At 43.4% G+C, this 18250-nt stretch overlaps 1 long non-coding RNA gene across 1 annotated transcript in view; it reads right to left on the bottom strand.

Annotated features, from left to right (window-relative positions):
- Positions 1–1522: 1522 nt before the first annotated feature.
- Positions 1523–18250, bottom strand: part of LOC130145564 (uncharacterized) — a 28122-nt gene continuing 11394 nt past the window's right edge. The window contains exons 2-3 of the long non-coding RNA XR_008820603.1: positions 12300–18042; positions 1523–11299 (exon numbers count right to left, since the gene is read on the bottom strand). This is a non-coding gene — a long non-coding RNA (uncharacterized LOC130145564). The remainder of the gene's footprint in view (positions 11300–12299; positions 18043–18250) is intronic.

The raw sequence follows: 18250 nt of genomic DNA on the forward strand, positions 1-18250 counted from the left end.
GCCCCTCTGATTTCTGTATTCATGCATAACATATCTGGAAAGGTGCAGCTTTCTTTTTTATTCATGTGTAACCTTCCTTTCTCACTAAAACTATTTTTATTCCAAAACCTATTTTTCACTTTTTTTGTTTTGTAAGCAGAATCCAAAGCGAGAGTGGGGGGGCAATGCTGCCAGAAAAGTGATACATCATGTTTCACACTGGTGAAGGATAAAATGAGCAACTCGGAAAACAAGGTTAGACTTGGTGCATCTGCACAGTTTGCTTAATAAAGCTGATGTCTGCTGTGCAGTTTCTCTTCCCCCATACCAGCTAGATGGAGCACAGACCAGCATTTCTCAGTGCAGGATCTTCTTGCTCATGATAACTGCTGAAACACAGCGTTGGCCAAGACCTCAAGTGGCCATCCAGCTCAGTCCCTGGGAGGATCAGGAATACCTAAACCATCTCTGACTGATTCTGATAGCAGGTGCCTCAAAGGTGCTTTGATGCTGTCCTGAAGGCTGTGGTAGAGCTGTGCCATGACAGCCCTATGGAGAAAGCAGAGATTGGGTCGCCCACACATTTTGGATTTAGAAGATGCACTTCACACCAGCCCTGAGGGCTCTGGGAACTGCATATTATCCTTCACAGCCTAAGGGCTTCCCTTACCTCCACCAGCTGATCTGCTCCGGGAACTCAAAGGGAAAAGGAAGCCGACCATATCTTCCCAGAGGGGTTTCCCAGTATGTACAAAGCCTTCCACGGGTAGAGAGGAAACCCAAGTAGCTCCACTGACCCTCACAGCCCCAGAGCTGAAGGATAGTAAGGATGGAGGGAAGGGTATATGCCTGAGGGACCACTGGCTGATAGATATTTCTTTTGAGCTCTTTTGAGCTATTTCCACAGCATTTGCTGTGGCTCCTTTACTGCTTCAGGCCCTGGGGGGAAACTTGGTCATTAGAAAATCAAAGCAATAATCCAGCACCTTCAAAACCGTGCCCCTGAGGCCTGAAACATCCCTGACAGCTCCTTTCTTTTCTCCCTGGAAAATCCTTTCTACATAAAACAGCTATTTTCAGGTATGCCCAGGATGTCCATGTCACACTCCCAGGCAGGAGCATGTTAACGCTGTTCCAGCCTTGCTTCTAGCTTAAAGTCCCCATCTCCTTATCTGGCTGGCATCTGTACCAATGGGGTAGCAGAACTTCCCAGTTTTTGGGCACTTAACACATTAAAGGATCCTTTCAAACTCAAGTTTTATTGGTGGCCCTCCTAGGCTTTAATGGTCCATGCAGACAGTTATCTGATGCACTGTGAAAAAGAATGAATAAATAGAAAACATTAACACAGAGGTAAAAATTGGAAATTGAAAAGTTATCAGGGAAAAAAAAAAAATCACCACAAAGCAGAAAAAAATCAGAAATAAAAACTTCTGGTTAATTAGGATGGCTCCATTCCACAACAATTTCATCAAAATAAGAAAGAAAACCTTGATGTTTTTGCACTTCAGGTCTGAATTCCAACAGCCACATTTAAAAAAAACCAAAACAAACAAAGCCCAAATCTCCCTGCTCCCCCCACCCCCCCACCCCCCCCCCAAACAAAACCCCAACAAAAATAAACTCAACAGCTAAAATCTGGACAAAAGTACTTTCTAATTCATGGCTATTGACAATTTGGATGCATTTAAATTTAAGACCACAATAAGCTATGTCTTCCATTCTTTTTTTTTTCTTCTTCATCTTTTTTTTTCTGAATTAATCACCAGTGCAGAGAGATGAAATTTCTTCTTTGCATATGTCAGTTCTGTGTTCCCTTCTTTTGGAAGAGGATTCTATTAGACTTCCTCCAAAAGCTGCCCTCATCCACTGTTCTTTCCAGTTCTTTCTCAGAACCAAACTAGTTTCTTGAATATGCAATAATCTTAATAATGTGAGATTAAGACAGCATTTCTGCAGCAGGTTTTCACTAAAATCTCTTTTAGATACCATCTATAAGTAATTCCTGCCCTATTTTCATTTCAACATTTCAAGCACTTCTACTCAAGCTCCGGTGTTCTGTGCGTTACTGTCTCTGGAAAATACTCTTACCCACTTACGGTTCCTCCTTGCCCCAATATACTATTTTAACTGTTGCCACCATCTCTGTTTAGTCCACTACAAGGCTTACCAGGTAAGCGAGTATGGAGGTGGGTTTGGAAAGGATACAGGCATCCAATTTACATGTGAGCCGGTAGAATTACCTTTCTGCTTAGTGATATCTCAAACTCCTTAAGCAACACGGGGCCTTCCTCTGATTATAAGCCAACATTATTTTAATTCAGTTATTTGTATTCAGCTATAGCCTTTGTTCTGGGAACACAGCCAACAAGTACTGAATACTTAGCGAGTATAATTAGAAAGGTAAGCAGCTTTCGAAGGTGGAACAAAATGAACACACACACAGAGTCATTATACGGGATGCATGAGGAGAAAGTTGAGGAGTGGAGGGCAAAGACTTGGACACACACAATAAAACCCCCACACCCTAAGCAATCTGTCTCTACAAAACTGACATCTCTGTCAAATGAATTCCATTCCCCTGATAATTTGGAGAAATGTTTGTTTGTGGAGTGGGTGGGTTGGACTCATGACCTGTTTGCTGAAGCAACAAAAGCTCTTGAAAAAGAGCCTTCCTAAGATCTGACAGGCTTTGGCCTTCAGCAAACAACACGTTCAAAATAAGCAAATAATGAGCAACCTTCATCGATGAACTGCCAGCACAGAATGCCTTCAGATCTCATAGAGCAATTCTTGCTTGGCTGTCCTTTGGGCCTTTTCTCATGGCCCCAAATAATCACGTGGGTTTTTTGCTCTCCAGTTTTCCTTTCAGCATTTGAGCCATTGCTACGTTTAACATTCAGTGCAGCTTCATAAAGAAACCAGCTTATCTCTGGCCAAATTGTTCCAGGTATTTACGTGCTACCTGGATCATGAGAAAATCAATAGGAATCAAGTACCTAAATATCTTTGAGGATGCAGACCACTGTTCCTCCTGAAATGCCCATCCATCTCCTTTCCCTCTAGCAGAGTAAAAGCACTACTTTTCTACTAGTAGTATGACACAGCCTTGCAGTTCAGCCACAAAGGTCTCCTCTGAGGAGCAGGGGTTTTGCATCTAACTGGAACAGGCTATGGTGACTACAACTGAGAAAACACGCTCAAAGTCAGAAGTGGCTGCAACCACCCAATCACTCCTGAGTGGTTTACATAAGTGGGCTTACTCAGATTGGTCTTTTGGAGCAGCTGTTAGGCTCTGTCTTGGACACATCGGTCCCATCCCTAAACCATCAGACTGTCACCCACAGAGCTACCTACCAATTACCAGGAAGGAATCAAGTTGAAATCTGATGCAGAACCCACCAGAGGCTCTAGGCAAAGATTTCCACTAGCTTAAACTTCTCATTAGCTCCTAAGAAACCTCTTGTTGCCCATCTTAGTTGGCAAGTCAAATAGTGACCGAGCAAGCTGTGTTAGAAAAAGCCACTCTCCCACCAAAAGTCAGGGTTGAAACCTGCTGGGATTCAATATGAAGGTGTTTGCATTACTGTTTCCCACCATTTAGCATAGAAGTGACCCAAGAGTGTAGTCTCCAGGCCCTACCAGTGCAAGACACACACACACGTGCATGAACTTCTCCAACCCACTCAGCTTTGCTGTTTCCAGAGCGGGGAGAAGCCATTTCACAGAGTGCATGCAATAAACCCTCCTCCTCCCGCAGCAGCCAAACATGCATTTCAGAGAGGAAGATCTGGAACCAGCCCTTGTTCTCATTTGAAATCTTACATCTGACATTAAAATCATGAGGCTTCACCATTCTAGCAAGTAAAGAGGATGAGCGGGTGTCACCTGAGGCTAAAGCCACTATTTTTTTCTGGCCCAAATATGCTGGATTTGGGCTGACATAGCAGTGTTAACTCCAGCAGAATGAAAGATGCTCCATTAAAACTATATTCTTGTTAGCAGAATTTATTTTGCTAATGATCAGGGGACAGAAAGGAGAGGGCTAAATCACCAGCCAAAGCTTCACCTTCACCTTTACCAGAATAAACTGTGTTCCCAGTAGAAGAGCTCTGCGACAAGTACCCTACCTGGCAACATCTTCGAGCACCGATCTGGCATCAGCGTTTCAGAGGAACCAGGTGTTGGTTTGACCTGCATCAAGGGTTTGTTTTCCCTGACTTGGAACTTACTCCCTAGAGCTATCTTTGTTCTTAAACCACTGCCTGTGCCATGGCATCCCAGCTGCTTTTCTTGTTCTCTTTCACCTCCATCCACAAATAATTTTGCACAAACTGAAATTCCCCCACTCCACACCCAGTTTTGGCTTTTATTTTGGCTGATACCCATAACAGCCCGTTACGCCAAGCCTGAAATGAAGCACTAAAGTTGGGCCAAACTGAAGCAAGCCCAAGGCAACCTCATTCAGCATGGTGACCTTTCCATAGCTCAGGATCAGACCCAGGAATGACTGCTTTAGCTTCATGACCCTCACTATGGTCAAGCCATTCCCCTCAAATTAAGGTATTTTCAATATTCTTGCCTTCATCTCAGCCATCCTTTCAAAGCAAGTGTGTTCAAAGGGGACATGTTCTACCACCCTAAGTGGCTGCAGGACAGGTACAAGATATGTGACCAGCATACTTCGGATAAAAATCCCCATGCAACCACATAATCAATATACTGGTAGCATTTTGGGCCTCATGCAGACCATTTTCACCCTCAGACTTCCCATTTGGTCGATCTGGACCGGGTACTGGTCTCAAAGTCAGTTATACCATTGTCACCCCATTGCACCAAAACATTCAAAGTAAAATCAACAAAATATCCAACTCTAAGCAGAGATTTCACTCACCACTAACTTGGATCCAATACTTTTATTTGCATGCAGTGTTTATGTCTGAAAGACACTGGAAAAGGCAGTTTTGTTATGTCAGTCTTCTGGCTAATACTTTAATCACATAACCGTCCCTCTGCCCTTCGGTTGGAAGGGGAAGTCTTCACTTCCTGGCCTGGTATTTCTGCACATTTCTACTTCCTGCTTCATTTTTATTCCAGAGAGAGCTGGTTTTCAGCTCTGGACAAAATGACCTTTGCATATCTGTCTACAAAGAGATTTGAGATCTTTCTGGCTGGAAGTGACAGTGTGTATCTGCCGTCGCTACCAATGCTCTGATTTAAGTCAGGATTTAACTTGATTACCAAAACAACAAAAAAAACAAAAAAAAAAACCCAAACAAAAAAAACCCCAAACATGACAGCACTTACACTGCATCCAGAAATCATGTCTAGATTATACGGAACAGTACATCTGAACTCACTGTACCTTTGTCACACTGTAGCATCACCAATATTCATTGCTGTCCTGTGTGATACATCATGTCTTCCTGGTTAATTGTAATTTTTGATGGTATTTTTCTATTTATGAAGATGCTTTTTCTTGAGCTAAGGTCAGGTTATAATTTCTTTCAGTAAATCAGTTTTGAGCAAAAAGCACAGTTTGTGTTGGCCCCCTTATGCAGACAACATCTCCCTGATGTAAAGCAAGTCACGAAGCTGCAGTAACTTGCTCACAGTTTTGGCCTTGTCTGTGTTGCCTACAAAGTATGTTTTTCACACCAGGATTAATTAAGGCACATTAGTCATCTCCTGAAAGCTAACAACAGGGCAAAACCGTGCTAACACAATAGGTCTTCTCAACTGCATGGCAGAGTTGTACTTAAAACTGTGACTGGCCTGAACCTTGCTTGCTAGGGGACCTCATGGGCTCTTGCCCATTTCTTTTCTGCTTCAGAAAAACTCCTTTTCTAAGTAATAAGTATACAGCCTTAACTTTTAAGGTTTTTTTTCCAGTAAGTGGGTGTGAAGGTGGCAAAACATGAGTGTACAGTGCAGACATAGTTTTACATGTGATATGAGGGGATGTCAAGGTGCCAATCCAACCACAGATGATGCAGCAGCCCTACAGGTGGGCAGATGGGTTCTGTTCTGAGCCATTGAGGTTGCTCGGTCTCAAACTTGGCTCTGCATTTGCCCCTAGTTAACAACTGACAGTGAAAACCCATAACACTGGAGTATAACAATTTCTACTACACTTTCAGAGATGCAATCTTAAAAAGGTAATCAACAGCACTTTCTTCTTGCTGGGATGAATGACCAGAGAGAAACTAACAGCTGCTTGGCTACCACTGAAATTGAGATTTCATCAGGATTTAGGTTGCTGATGCTCAGTTTGACACTGAGCACTCTGTACTATCAGTTTGTGTAAGTAGATGCATATGAAACAGCTTCATAAGACAGCTTGGAACATCTGATTGTGGTGGTTTGTAAATGTCACCAAAATTTTCTGAAATGCTCAAAGTATGGTAAACCCATCAGTGGTCAGGGCCTTCAGCACATGTCAACTCCTGTCCAGAGGTTACACAAAACAGAGGAGGAGTAATTTCTTTATGGCAGGATTTTTCTGAAGGGCAGGCAAGAAAAGCAAGTCTGTGAACAGGAAAAGACACCCAATACAGACAGTCCAAAAGAAGGAAGGGGTGAAAAGTGGGAAAGCCCCCAAGCAGAAAAGCACAAACTGGAACTTGTGAAGGAAGGATACTCAGCACCAAAGGAAGTTTGGGAGGCAGAGAGGAACCAGATGACTCAGTTGCTTAGTGGAAGACAGCCCGTGAGACCAGGCAGGAAAGAAAAAAAGTCGTTTTGGCAAAGAGAGAGGCTTTGTGATTTGGATCAGACGCCATACAAAGGAAGAGAGGATGTTTTCCTTAGAGGGCTCTATCTCCTAAATTTCAAGGAAAAAACAGAAATAAATATGTACAAAGCACTGGAAAATGTGAAGAGTTCATGCTGATTTCTGCATGGCCTGTGGGAAATAAAACCCACAGCTTGATGCAGGACCATTTTATTATCTGAAGACTCTTTAAAGGGCCAACTTCACTATCTGTTGTCATCTTAGGGTGCTCCTTCAAATGCTAATTATTGGATGAAGACTGGAGGATGGAAGAAAAGACGTTTGCACGTAGACAAGAAATGAAATGGCATAGGAAAGAGACAAACCAGCTGGTTTAAAGAAAATAAACCCAAACGCAGTAATTCAAAAGAGAAAAAGCCCTGGCTTTAGCTACTCGAAATGTATGTTTCCAACTTCAGCCTGCAGCATCCTCTACAAGGGTATTCTGTGGAGTTTCTGAAAGTGTCTGTTTGTCTTGGAAGCTGAGCAGCAACTTGCCATGTCAAATGTGTAACACTCCTTAGCTTATAAATATGCAAAACTAATATAACACAGGTATGATGCTCTGTTGCTGTCTGAAAACTTAGCTGTACTCAAGGGTGATTCAATCTGCATTCATTGCATCTGCAGGAACAATCCATTTGTTGGATGTTTTCCATGTTCATGATAACCTCTGAGAAACTGAAAATGAACTGCCATCGAATAGAGATGACTTCTCAGGAAGGTTTGCCACTTTAGCTGTAATCTTACAAGCAAAGCAGAATCACTAACCCTCCAAGAATCAATACAGCTATGCTAGTGCAAAATTTTTTATAATAGTTCTGTTTAGACCGTATCTACAATGCAGCCTTTGGAAAGCCTCAGTACGGGTGTGCTAGGCTGCAGTGTGTGACAGATATAACTAAGCTGGCGAAAGTACCCAGCCTAAACTGATTTCCAAACAGCTGTGCTTTAAGCTGCACAGAATACTCCACCAAGATACCCGGGTGAAAGAGGAGTTTTGCCCATAAAATCTGCACCCCCTTTCCTATGCCAGAAATACGCTCCTGGAAACGACCTGACCTTCTTCTGGTGTAAAACATTTTTTTACCCGTATAGGTCTTATTTGTGCTGACAAAACCCCTTATGATACAAGATCATAGAAGCACATCCTTTTAGATACCCTATGTGCATGGTAATTAGCTGTGTCTTCAGCTCCCTCCCTTCACCATCTCAGGTCAGCTGGAGATGAGCTTAGCGGGTAGGTCTGCAGGCTCAATACCTTCAAACAGGGGAGAGTGCCAAGCAGGGTACCCACCAAAATATCTGCTCATACTCTACTGGCACTTGTGCATTTGCATAATGTAGAGTCCACCAGGATACATGAAACAGCCTCAATTCTGTGTGGTTAATAAATAGATAGCAATCAATTAATCAATAGATTAACCCTGCTGATTTTAGAAGAAATAATTTTGTCTGAGAGGTGAGTAAATACCAGCAGGAAACCATGACAAATACCTCAGAAAGGTAACGTCTTCTACAGACACAACTGATCTGGAAGGATATCTGTCCAGCCCTCACCAGTTCTTCCCCTCTCTTTCCATGTCAGACCCATGTGTTATCACTGCTGGTGTTTCCTTTTAGCCTTCTTTCCCACGAATACGAGGCTTATGTAGTCACACTGCGTAAGACTGGGTCTACCTGTATGCTGGCCTTTCCTTCCCAGCAATAACTTTAAAGCACACTTTCAGGTAAAAAATTAATAAATACATTGATAGAGAGATGGAAGACTCAAAGACACAAAAGTCATGCAAATAGGAGGGTGAGGAAGAAGAATAAAAATCACATAAAGAAAAAACCTATATTGTGTCTTGTTTGGGACCACCACCACATTATAAGAGGTAGATAAACTGGAAGGCATCCAAGTGAAGAGCACTAAGATGGTGAGGGCACTGAAGCTCATAAGGTATAAGGACAGGCTGGGGCAGCTGACTTTGTTCAACCAGGAGAGAAGAAAGCTAAGGGAAGGGGTATCAAGTTGCTGTTTTCTACTGTCTGATGGAAGGAAAACAGGGAAAATGGAACTAGCCCCTTTTGAGAGATGCACGGTGCAAGGACAAGAAGAAACATCTGCAACTTGCAATGGGGGCTATTCCAGCTGGACAAAAGAAAATAGTTTCACCTTCAGAGGAGTTCAGTGCTGGGATAAGACCCCTGAGAGGGTGGGCACTTTCCAACCTTGGAGATTTCCAAACCTGGCTGAATGAGACCCCAAAAAACCTGATCTAACTCCAGAGTTAGTCCTGCTCTGACCATGATGCTGGGTTAGAAACCTTGAGGAGACCCTTCCCACCTAAATCATCCTGTGATTCAGCTATCATTAGACACCAGAGAGACCACACAAAAATTCAACCTCAAGATACAAATCTATAGGAAATAAAACTTCCTTGGCTTTGCTACACATGGAACTATCTGAGCTTTTCAGTACTGGTTTTCTCTTGGTTTGCCTTTATTAAGAGGAAGTTATATTAAAGCAGTAGCGTGGAAAATAAAGAATGGAAATATGTGATCAGTTTTCCCTTCAATAGGCAGAAAAAGAAAATGCATCTTTAATCATAGTGAAAATCTGCTGCTTAAAAGATGAAAGGAATCTTGATGTACAGCTTTGAGTCCTGGAGACAATAGGTAAGCCTATGGAAAATTAGGTGTGTGCCTTCATTTCCAGTGCAGGAAAGAAAACTGTAACAGCCAGGTAGCAGACCTATGTGCTCTGTGCCCAGAATGGTTTTTCTCTCTCTGTCTCATCAGATGGGCCCATTGCCTCAGTTTCCCCTCTGAAATCACTGCCCTTAGCTTTGGGTGATCCAAAATGTGATGCCATACCACTCTGGACAAACTGTATGATACCGCTTTTGCCACAGGAAAAACAGTTGCTGAGCAGAAACACTAAGGAAAACCCCTGACTTTACACTTCCCCAGCTAGATAGACCTTTACATATGGTAGGATGTCAGACTTTGAGCCACGAGGACAGAGAATAGAAGTGAGGCAAATCCATAGCCCTCTCCTGGCTCTTCCAGATGAAAACAATTGCACTCAGAGCCTCATGGGTTCTTGTGGAGTATCCAAAATCTCATCCATCTAGAAAGAACAGGGTACAGTTAGACTCCTAGAATGGAGGCTAAAGCTCAGGATAAAGCCCTGAGCAGCCCAGTCTTGGAGCTGCCCCTGCTTTGAGCAAGAATCTGGACCAGAGACCGCTGAAGACCCCTTCCAACCCAACTCATCTTATGATCATATAAGCATTTACTCAAGAACTTTAACACTAAACTGATGCCCATCTAGTTGTCTTGTACATCTCCATTCCTCTGCATTCACCAGCCTCAGAAGAAAAGATAAATAAAAGTTTCAACCAAATGTGGGTTTGAGGTATCTTTTTTTAACCAGCAAAAAATATAAATTGGGGTTGGCAACTCCTTTTTTATAAGTTTCTAGCTAACCCACTGAATTGCTTTAGTTCAAAAAATTACACACACACACACACCCCCCACTCTGGAACCATTTCATTTAGGGATTTTTATTCAGAAAACATATCATCTTCAGACAGGATTTTTAACAGCCTTTAATTATTTTAATTGAGAATGATTCAAAATTGCTTTGTTTCACTTGTTTGGACCTAACAAGATGTTTTTAGTCCTCTCCCAAAGTTTGTTTATATAGAGGCAAGGACTCCATTCCCCACTTTTTAAGGTGTGTGCTGGGGCTGCTCACCAAAACTTTTTTTTTTTGTCAGTGTGAAACAAATGTTGGTCACAGACTTTGAAAGAGCAGTCAGACCAAGAAGGGTTTGTGCCCTGTGCCCTGAGCAGCTTGTGCTTTCCTATGTCTCCTGACCATTTCCAGCTTGTCATGGGTTCTCTCCACCTTGGCCATTTCAGCACAGCAACGCTCCTAGGGCTGTATGTCGTCCCAGCTTTCTTACAAAGCTCCCCAAGGTAATTGATCTGGAGCAACCAAACAGTACCTGCTATAGCTCCAGATCTGCTCTCCCAGAAAGCCTCCTCACCAGCATCTTGGTGGGGAAAAGGAGGCTGCTGCTATTGCACACCACACCCCAGCTCCTGCATGGAGCTAACAGCAGGACCAGATGATGCAGGGCCTGGAAGGGGACCAAACCCTGAAATCCTGACATAATCCTGGGGGGATGGCTGAGCAGAGACGGTTACACAACATGCTGCAAAAGTATTGGACATTGACTGCGCTAATAGCACTTCCATTACCTCTCCAGAGAAAGTATTCCATTTGTCAGTCTGGAAGAGGGAGAGGTCAGTGTCCCTGAGACAGGAAGACCAAAGACAGTCTGTGTTGTTAGCTAAGACTTGAACTTGCTCAAAGAAAGCCTCTCGTGTCAATTTTCATGCATTGGTTAAGATGTTTGCATTAGGTGAGAGACTGACTACAGCTAGGCAGCTTGCAAGGGACAACAACTCCGAGGCAAGACATTATGACTCCTCAAAATTTTGCTGAAAAAGCCACATGCTGAAACCCAGTCAGCTGGTGTGCCTTCCCACCTAGAAAATAAACGTGAGCAATCTTATATAATTATAATAATTAGCATTTGTAGTATGATGATGCTTTGATGCAACTCATTTTATGTGGCTTTTTATCATTGTTCTTTAATTAAAAAGATCTCCAGCTATTGAGATCAGCACGAGTGCGTCACACCCAAATGAGTGAGAAAGCAACTTTACCCCAGATCCTAAAAATAAGGTTTGTTCAGAATTTGGATACCCCTGAAGCTGGCAGTGCTTGTAGCTAGGGTTTTGGTTCACACTCGCGCTCCTAGGTACTAGCCTATGCTTGGCAGATAAGGAAAAGGAGCAAAGCCAGTAAGTTTCCTAAAGCCACAGCTGGAGCTGAGATCCGCCGTGCTGGGTCTCGGCATGCTGCCAGATCTGACAGACTGTGCACCTTTCCTACTGTAAAAGTTTCAGATGTGAAAAACAGGCTATGAAACAAGCCAGATTCCTTTTCTCTTTTTTTTTCCTTAACCTGTTTAAAAAACCAGAATCCATTAAAGGAATCGCTATGTGGTGCATTCCGAAATGTATAGATTTTATGACAGCTTGTGAAGTACAGTCATGGGACTGAAGCACGCAACAAGTTTCTGAAGGTGCTTAACATTCATTCCATCTTTGTTCTAATTTAATTAGTAAACATCTTCAAAGGGAACTTGCTGACTGCTCAGGCAAAGGGCACAAGCAGTCCGGCACCGCAACAAGCAAATAAATGTTTAAAGGAAGCTATTTGGAACATACAAGAGCTTGGGGTTTGTCCATGCAAAAAACCTTCAGTGACTCAACTCCAGTTAAAGACAAGGCAAAGCTGTGTCTATTCTGAAGCCTGCTATGGAAATAGGGTGTTCATTTACAAAGAACTGTGTCTATATGCAGATTTGTGCTGAAATGCACTTGGGATTTGCAACTACATTAGCTACATCAATACTGTTTTCCATGTAAACAGGTTTTTTTGTCACTGGTTATCATAACAGTCTAAGAAATATTGACTTACTGGAAAATAGTGCCCCCAGGCTCACAGTAAGCAGTGAGCTGTTCCCAGGCTTCTGCAGAATATTTCTGGGCACATCTGGGCAGTAGGCTGGCTGCAGAAAGGGCTGGTGAAAGTCGTGATTGCGCAAACCAGAGACTTCTTGAAACCAAAAGGTTCCTAAACAGACAGAAATATCTGCTTACAGACGGACAGTGTCAGACTTTGATCTTTAAAATTAAATAGCAGTCTGCTCTCCTTCCTAGTGCCTAAATGTCCTGAGAAGTCTAGTTTGCAGGCTTGGTGACCAGGTCCCAGATGCTTGCGGAGACAGGTGGAAGTCAGGCACATAAGCATCCCTGTGGATCCCGTTGGTAGCTTTTCCTGGCACAACCACATGATGCATCTCCTGCTCCAAGCTGGCATGGGGCACCGGTGAAGAACCTGCTGTGGGGCTGAGATGGAGAAGGGAATCTGGGCTATGAAATGGAGGGGCAGAAAAACAGGCATTTACTCCCCTGAGCTGCTCTGCCAGGGCTGGAGAGGCATAGGGTAACAATTTCTTAAACCACCTCAGGAACCTTCAGCAGAGGTCTTTTCATCACTGCACCAAAAGAGATCAAAGACTTATTGCCAAAGCGAGGTAAAAGATTTTCCCCAAAATGCTACAGTTGGACAAAACACACAATGAAAAAAACCAGAGGAATGGAGAGAAAAAGGAGGGCTGTTATTATGTCTTCTGACTGTCATGATAAATTCAGTTCTGGATGACCACAAACTTTCCCTGGGCTTTTAAAACCTTTCAATGCAATCTGGATTCACTCTGCAGTTCATATTCTATAATCCTTCCTCTTCGTGTCCATCACCTCTGGTTTGAATGTGAGTTCTTTTTTGAAAAGACACTTTCACTGCATAGAAAACTGCAGACTGCCACCACAGTTACTGCCCCAGCTGGAGCGCCTATATACCCTTGAAACACAGTTTTAAAAATCAATGGTTTTGTAAGCCCTGCAAAAAGAATACTTAAGCAACCACAAGACATTTTAGGACTCTTCGATACTGATGACTCAAGAATTAATCATTGCTGATGAAGAGCATTTTAGAAGACAAAATAATGAAGTAATAAAAATACACAGATTCTTTACTTTAAAATTATTATCAAGTAGCCTTATTTTATAATTATATTAACACAGAGCACACAACCTGTATAGAATTTGACAGTAGGGCTTATATCTGTAATTAAATCACACAAGCAAAAGCTAGTCAGGAATTTTTTTGTGTCTTAAAATAAAAAGATACAAATAGTTGTAGGGGATTTTTCAATTCCTCCTTCCCTGAGATAGACCCATAGCAAAATAAAAATTTTCAAATATTAAAAATGTGAAAAAACATGGTATTTGGTTGGGGGGTGTGGGGGTTGTTGTTGTTGTTTTGGGGTTTTTTTTTTGTAGGCTTTGTTCTTTTGATGGAACTTTCCCATGATTAAAGGAAAAACAGAACTGTTGCAAATGTTTCCATAGGAAGTACTTATCATTTCCCAAACAGCTCTCATCTTCTTTCTCTTGATTCATACTTTAGGTCGAAGCTGACTAAACTCTGAGTCCCAAAATGGTACTTAAAACACCGTGAAAGAAAAGGGAATAATATACTGCTTGGCAGACTATATAACACTGTGTGACTTACTAGCTATATACCTGTTCTGTTACTATTTTCCTGCTGTGGTTAAGCAGATGACCTCAGGACAGCTGGGAATTCACTAAAATATCCTTTCCTCTTTTTCAAGAGTGAAAACCCCACTTCTTGAACATACGACCCAGAAATGAAATCAACCTTTGCAGCCTTCTCTTTGCCATAAAAGGGCTCCTCTCTCCGCAGCCACCAGAGTCCATTAGCTGGGAAAGCAGGCAGGTGTAAAAGAAGTTCATGTTTGACCTCACTGGGTTTGAAAGCCAGCACTGAAGTTTATCACTGCACAAGCCCGTGAAGGGAGGAGGAAAAGCAGAGAATGGGATTTAGTCAAAGACTTACTCAGAGTTAACACAGGCCACTGGCGCTAATAAACAAACATTGCCAGACATCAAAAGGAAGTAAGTAAATCTGGGAAGGTTTAGTCCAAACAATGGAAGGGCAAGCTAAGCCTGTTGCAGGGTGGGCAGAAGGGTGGGTGACTTTGAGATGTTAACCCTTGCCTGGGCCACCGCAGCATCACAAAAGGAGGGTCAGACCCCAAGTTTGTTCTAGGGAAGCAAGAAATGGGTACCCCTAAAATCAGAAAAAACACCCTACAGTCTGAACCTTAAATTTCTTTGGTTCTTCATCTTAAATTGATCAGGTCCTGTGAGCTCAGAAGTCATCCCAGTGCAGCCAAGAAGTTACCCAGCCAGTGATTTGCCAAAAAACTGATGAACCAAACCTGATTTCCAGGGTTGAAATGTGGCAAGTTTTACACAGCGCCCAGACAAGTGGTGAGTGATGGCCTTACAGCAGAAACTGTAGCTATTCAGCACACTAGAGCATGAAGGTTTTCTGTACGGGGGAGGCAATCTCCACCGCAGCATATGGAGCTTGGGAATGGAAAAGCCATGAAGGTGTAGCAGTATGCCTTTTGCAAGCATGTCCTTGATTTCTCCAGCAGCTTTTTGAGGAGCACACAGGCTAGCTCAGATCCCAAGTCTTCCTCGTTTAAAGGGCATCCCTTTACCCTAGATGACAGTGTCTCTACCCTAGGTGGGGTTGATTCAACGTAATCACATTGCACACTTACACGCACAATTCAGCAGAGGGGCAAAAGTGTCATTCAGTCACCTCAGGCTTCCTGGTCTGCGCAACTCCATCTTTTCTTCTTCTTTCAGTTTCTATTTGAGCATCAGTTTTGCTCTGCCCATAGCACAGTGCCCTGTAAGCACAGCTCTGATGGCGGCTCCATGGAGGACGTATGTATGCTCACCCTCAGAAAAAGACTCTTGCTGAAAGGAAAGGCTGTGAGGAAGCAGACAGGAGTTGAAAGAAGGGAAATACCTTCTTTTCAGGTGACAGCACTCAGAGTTGGGAGCCTCAGAACTATGGGTGGTCTCTGACCCACCCATGCTCAGCAGCATCTCCCAAACCATCAGAGTTCAAGATGTCCTCCACCCAGGCTCAGCCAAGGATCTCCTTCCAGGCCCAAGGAGCAGGGGCTGTGCGTTGCACGGGATGTCCTGAGACTGCTCATCTTTCTGCAGAGCCAAACATCCTCTTGAGCCTTTGGCAAAACTGAGAGATGCTGCCCCTCACTGAGGCACAATTTCCCTTTTTTCGGAGGCATCATCTCCTGCTGAGGGGAAACAGGAGGCACTGGGATGAGTACAGCATTGCTTGCAGAGGTCAGAGCCCACCTCTGGGTGCAGGAGCCCCATCAGAGGTAGATCTCTCATGGGCTCCTGCTGTGCATCTCCCCGAAGGCTTTTTGCATCACCTTTTTCCTGCAAGAAAGAGCCACATGGTGATAACTCCATTGTAAGAAATAGAAACTTGCTCCTCAGCTCCGTACTTCAGGTGGGCAGGTAAGGAGCTGAAGCAGAGGCATTACATGGCTTGTTTCCCCTTGCTCAGGAAGAGGAAAGTAAAGGAAAAATTCAGAGCTCCTTTCTAGCACCTGGATGCCTTCGATGCACACTCTTCAACCTGAAGGGTATTCCTCTGTCAATACACAGGCATCGCCTCCCACAGGCTGCCTGCAACTTATCCCTCAGGGAAAGGGCAAGTGTACGAAAGGGAAAGCAGAGCAGAGAGCTTGAAAGATCCAGAGAGCACAAACAGAGGCCCTAAGCAGGACAAACAACCAGACATAATCAGGTAGGTGTTTGCACTGCATCTGCAGTGAGGATAGCCAGCAGTGTCTTGCTCCTAAAGACAGGTGATAGATTTAAAAAAACAAAACAAAACACGCCCCCCCCCAAAAAAAAATAAAAAAGCCTCATAGAAACCACAAACAACATGGAGGTTTAAATAACATCATGCATAATATATTGCAAACTCCCACCTCCGAGCGAGGCTGAAAAGGAGTGTAAACTGAGCCAAAAACAAAGCAAGGTTTTTACCAAAAGGCAAGGGCTGGCAAATCTGTAAGAGCCTGCAATCTGCCATAGCGCAGGTTGTTTGAAGGTCGGGATGAAGAACAGCAAGCCAAAAAGGCCCCAGCGCCTGAGGATTATTAACCTTCTTTTCTTTCTTTCTTTCCTTTTTTTTTTTTTAAATTATTCCTGCTTAGTAAGGGCTCAATTTGGCACTTCACAAACTCCCATCTGCCGCCGGGAGTGCAGACACAGACCACCCAACACAAAGCAACCAGCGAGTGCTGAGGCACAGCTCCAGGTGGTTCCAGACCTGCTCCCTTCCCACACTCCCCACCTCCTGACTCCCCTTCCATCAACCGGGATGCCTTGTCGGGCACTGTGTCACCTCTGATCTCTTCAGATCACAGCGTGCCGCCTTTCTTTGTCAGGCAAGGTAACGCAATGACAGGATGATGTGCAACGGGTGCATGTTTCTTTTATTAGGATCGTGTACCTGCTGTCACTTTGGATAAGGACTATCTATTTCAAGTGGTTTCCTGCGAAGTCAACGGGGTTGAGTTTCTCCAGGAGGTCATGAGAATTATCTGGAACCTCCAAGTGTGTGTATTCAGACCTATATTCTCTATCACAGCACAGCCAGCTTCATTATTTCAAGATCACGTCAGGTACATAACCATCTAAAGCAGCCACAAGAAGCCCAAAGAACATAAGCACATATTTAACTTTGAGCTACAGGATTCCTCTAGACTTCAGTTTTATTAGCCCTGTGCTTAAAGCTAGGAACATGTCTTTTGTAGATCCTAACAGCATCAATAATTTACATTGTGGAAGCAGCTAGAGGCCCCATCTAAGTTAAGATTGTTGTACAAACAAAATAATTGACAGTCCCTGCCCTAAAAATCTTTCAGACTGGAAAGTGAATCTGCAATTCCCTTTGTAGCTTGCTCTTCCCTGATTTATTTTCCTCTCATATTTAATCCAGCTTAAACACTTCCGTGCAGCAACATCAGCATGTTATTTTTAAATTCAGCTCTTATTGACTAATGAGAAGAATTGACCCTCATCTTTATTGTTAGAAAAGGGCAGAGGCAGCTGGGCTCAAATGCTGAAAGATTTACTGTAGAGCAACCAGTTCTGCTGACGCACTAACTGAGATATGAGCCATGAATTAAGATGCTTCTGAAATACTTTTGTGAGCTTTCAGCACTAGCACAGGCTCCTCATCAGCTGTTTGCCAGTCAAGACAACAAAAATGCACCCTCCGGATTAACTCTTCCCCAAGGAGTTTGGGCTTAAACCACCCAGGATGCTTTTCTGACTGTATTTGGCCATGTAGGAATTGGTATCAATCTGCTTGCAATTGGGATCAGATGCAAAAGCAAAATAATAAACAGAACCAAGCAGCTGGCTCTCTGTTTTCTGATTGATATGGTCTTGTGTATTTGACGTATTTTTGCAGTTCTAATCTCATACAGAGCAGGATCCTGGAGACAGAGTACCTCTGACGATCAGGTGCCTTGCTACAGTCTGAGTATTTCTGTGTGTAATTGTCATGAGCCGTACTTGCTCACTTCTCTTCCCGTTGGGCCAGGGTCCCTCTGCAATAATACTGAGTCTCATTTTCCACAACTGCTGTGGTCTCCTCTCCAGACTGTCACTTCTCCTCTTCTATAACATGAAGCCCCAGTCTGAACCCCGTGGTCCAGCCATTGCTGAGGAAAGCAGAAAATCAAGTGTCTGAGAACATTTGATTTGGTTTTTTAAATACACCCCACACAGCAGCCCAGTAGAGAGATTCCTTTAGCACCATGTTGCCCCACTGACTCATAGTCAATTTGTCATCCTCTAAAATCCCCCAGTCCTATTCCATGATAGGAAAATACCGGTTAGAAAACAGCAAGTTTCCTCTTTTTTATGAGA

This window comes from Falco biarmicus, chromosome 3 (assembly GCF_023638135.1).
Source record: "Falco biarmicus isolate bFalBia1 chromosome 3, bFalBia1.pri, whole genome shotgun sequence".
Classification (NCBI taxonomy): Eukaryota; Metazoa; Chordata; class Aves; order Falconiformes; family Falconidae; genus Falco; species Falco biarmicus.